Source organism: Trichosurus vulpecula, chromosome 2 (genome assembly GCF_011100635.1).
Source record: "Trichosurus vulpecula isolate mTriVul1 chromosome 2, mTriVul1.pri, whole genome shotgun sequence".
Lineage (NCBI taxonomy): Eukaryota > Metazoa > Chordata > Mammalia > Diprotodontia > Phalangeridae > Trichosurus > Trichosurus vulpecula.
In genome coordinates this window covers 361,599,244-361,603,058 of record NC_050574.1, presented here as the reverse complement: position 1 = coordinate 361,603,058, position 3,815 = coordinate 361,599,244, and the positions used below count along the sequence as shown (strand labels likewise).

Here is a 3,815-nt window from a genome sequence, read left to right as displayed (position 1 = left end):
ATACTGCCTTGAAAATTAGAATGGAGCAAGTGGCAGAGCCAAGAAGGTGGCTGGAAAGCAGGGAGTTACCTAGGGCTCTCCCGCAGGACCCTCCAAACACCTGTAAAAATGGCTCTGAATAAATTCTAGAACTGCAGAACCCACAGAATAGCAGAGGGAAGCAGCCTGGATAGTCGCTGGGTAGGGTCTATAGCACTGAGCTGGGAGCAGAGGGGAGCAGAGCCCAGTGTAGGCTGCGCCCGGACCAACCAGACCAGGAGCTGGGTGGAACAGGCCCTCGCACCCTGAATCAGTGAGCTGTGGCAGTTACCAGACTTCTCAACCCACAAACACCAAAGACAACAGAAGGTTAGTGGGGAAAATTAGAATGGAGCCAGTGAAAGCTAGTGCTTTATGAGAAATCAAGAAATTATAAAACAGAGCCAAAAGAATGAAAAAATGGAAGACAATGTGAAATATCTCATCAAAAAACTACTGACCTGGAGAATAGATCTAGGAGACATAATTTAAAAATTATTGGACTACCTGAAAGCCATGATCAAAAAAAAGAGCCTAGACATCATCTTTCAAGAAATTATCAAGGAAAACTTCCCTGATATTCTAGAACCAGAGGGTAAAATTGAAATTGAAAGAATCCGCCGATTGCCTTTTGAAAAAGATCCCCAAAAGAAAACTCCTAGGAATATTGTCACCAAATTCCAGAGTTCCCAGCTCAAGGGGAAAATATTGCAAGCAGCCAGAAAGAAATAATTCGAGTATTGTGGAAACACAATTAGGATAATACAAGATCTAGCAGCTTCCACATTAAGAAAGAAAAGAAAGAAACCATGTTATTCTAAGTAGCTAATTGGGTCAATCTGAAGAGGTAGATATTTTGATCACTTAAATGTTAAGGGGAGCAAAAGAATGTGGCTTCCATAGCTGCAGAAGGCTCAAGATTTCTTATTGTTTTTCTAGTCTTTTTTTTGAGCTAGCATTTTTGTGAAATGTTTATTTAAAAAGTCAACCTCCCCTCCCCACCCTAAACTAGAATTTCTTCTTTTTTCCATAGTGTGTGTGGGTCAAGACAAAAAGAGCTGCTAACAAAGAACAGAACTGTTTGAACAGAACAAACTGTTTCAAGAGAGTATGGCTAATGATGCACTAAAGAAGTTCAAGTGAGATCTGACAATAGGCACACCCAAGAACCAGAAAGGTGAGTGGAGCTGTCTCTGGGGCTCTGAATGATAAATCATTATAGAAGATTTTCCATAATCTAGTGTAAGCCCAGCTTTTCTTCCTTTCCCCCCATCTTCCCCCTTGCAAGACTCTCTGGTTTGGAATATCAGACATTCCTTTCCCCCTTTCTTTCTTGCAAAGACCTTTAAGACTTTCTGGCTTGGAATAAAGAATCAGACATACCTCTCCAACTGATAAACCTTAAGAATGGACCTCTCAGACACTCCTCTCTTTTTAATTGGCCCAAAACAAAAGAATGGAATACACTAGGAGACAGGCCGGAACAAAGAATAGGTAACTCTTAAGACAAAGGACAGGAAATTCTGAAACTGCTTCTTGAGGACCTAGCCAGTTCTCAAAAACAAAATGATTGACAAGATCTTCCCCTCCCGAGGGGAGTAGCTACCCCTTCTGGAGGGGAACATCTGGGACAGTTAGCAGTAGGCCCTCCTTGTTCAGAAGCTATAAAAGTCCCCATGTGGAACAAGCTAGTGGGATCTCACTTATGGAAAGGAAGCTTCCTGGGATCAGTTTCCCTTTCGGGCCTCGATGGAGCTGGGCTGTGTAAACTGGGACCCCCCTCAGCTTTGAGAGGATCAAGTGCAGGAGTTCCCCCGAGAGGTGATGAATCTATATTGTTTGTGTCTTTGTCTTTGTTGTGTTAACTGTGTTTGTTAGAGTATTTCCCATCTTTTAATAAAAATCATGTTCTCTCAGGAGTATGCCTTATTGCCAGTGCGAATCCGAATCTGAACCTAACTTAACTTAATCGAACAGGCGCTCACTGCCCCATCTGCTGGCCACTGGTTGAGTGTTGAGGGAGAAACTTGCCTAATGCCAAGAAAAGGGACAGGATGCATTGCAGGGTCACTTTGGAAGGGTTGTTCACAGGAACCAGCAAGCAGGAAAGGGGCAAAACCATTAGACATTGCTCAGGGTGGCCACTCCAGGGAGGACTTCACTCTCCAGCAGCACCAGACTGGAACCACCCCTGGTGCTCACATGACTGACTTTGTCCTCAGTGTTCCGTTTGGCATAGCAAGTGGCAGTATACCCACCACCTATGATAGTGATGCAGCCCCTCTTGGTTCATTAGCTCTTTGGTTCCCCGAGCAAAGGCTTCCCACTTAAATACTCTAACAGGTCCATCCCACACAATCTATTTGGCCCAGGCCACAGTTTCCAAGTACTTCTTGCTGGTCTTGGAGTCCAAACCCATCCATCCAGCAGGGAGACCAGAGGCCAATGTGGCTTGGCCAGTCTTGGCATTCTCATCAAACTTGTCTGCTGTGACAAAGTCAACAGACAACGTAATCTTGACACAATTCTTCTCAGCCTTGGCCATCAGGTCTTTGACAATCTTGGTCCCCTCTTCATCAAAAAGAGAAGTTCTGATCTCCATATTGTTGAGCACCTTGAGGTAGGTGAAAGCCACCCTACCACCAATGTTCATTTCATTGACTTTGGTGTATTGTTGATCAACTGGATTTTGTCAGCAACTTTAACTCCACCCAAGATGGACAGGAAGGGCCTTGGGGATCTTGGCAAAATAAGTCAGTTCCTTTTTCATGAGGAAACCACATGCCTTCTGGGTCAGATTCACTCCCACCATGGAACTGTGGGCACGGTGAGCAGTACCAAAAGCATCATTGACATAGATGTCCCCCAGCTTGGAGAGGGATGCTTCGAAGGCTTCCACTTTGACTGACTCAGCTTTGATTTTGTTCCCCAAAGCATCTTTGCCTTTCCCTTCTTCTTCTACATGGAAACAAAAATTCTCCAGCAAAATGATAGGACCATTAGGTGGGTTAGCACAGGTTTGCTCCACTTCTGCACCCACACAATCCTTCAGGAACAGAGCATCTCTGCCCAGCAAGGACTTGAGCTCCACAGCCACAGGCTCCAAGGAATATTTGTCAGGCATGGGGACACCATCAGATTGGCCTAAGTGGCTCATCAGAACAACGGACTTAGCTCCACTATCTAAGCAGTAATTGATGCTAGGAAGAACAGCCTTCATTCTTTGGTTGTTACTTATCTCTTTGTTTTTCATGGGAACATTAAAATCCACCCTTGTGATGATCCTTTTCCCCTTCAGGTCCACCTTGTCCAAGGTCAGTTTGCTGGAAAACGACATGTTGTCAGTGAGGAGATGGTGGGGTGGCTGTGGCTGCGGCTCTGGCTGCAACTGGATCTCGGGCTGCAGGAGCTAGGGAGTGCTCTGCCACCGGGGTCAGTACCTATTGCCCGTTTTTCTAGTCTTGTAAGCACTGGCTAAGAGATTCCAGTGCTAGAAACATGGTGGCACAATGAAGTTACCTAGCGTGTGTAATATTATTTGATCCTTTCCAAACTGTTTAGGTGGGCTCTATTATTATTCCAATTTTATAGATGAGGACATTGAGGCTGAGAGAAATTAAATAGCTTGCCCAGGGTCACGCAGCTTGCCAGTGTCTGAAGCAAGATTTGAGCTCACATCTTCTGGCTCCAAATTCATCATCCTGAGCTATGCCACCTACCTGCATAAAGGCATAGCCTTATTATTAGGAAAGAAAGCAGCAAAAGGTTTGCGTTCAGAATGGTTGTGAAGGTACGGC

At 44.9% G+C, this 3,815-nt stretch overlaps 1 pseudogene; it reads right to left on the bottom strand.

Annotated features, from left to right (window-relative positions):
- Positions 1–2,139: 2,139 nt before the first annotated feature.
- On the bottom strand, positions 2,140–3,355 carry LOC118840357 (annotated as a pseudogene).
- Positions 3,356–3,815: the final 460 nt, after the last annotated feature.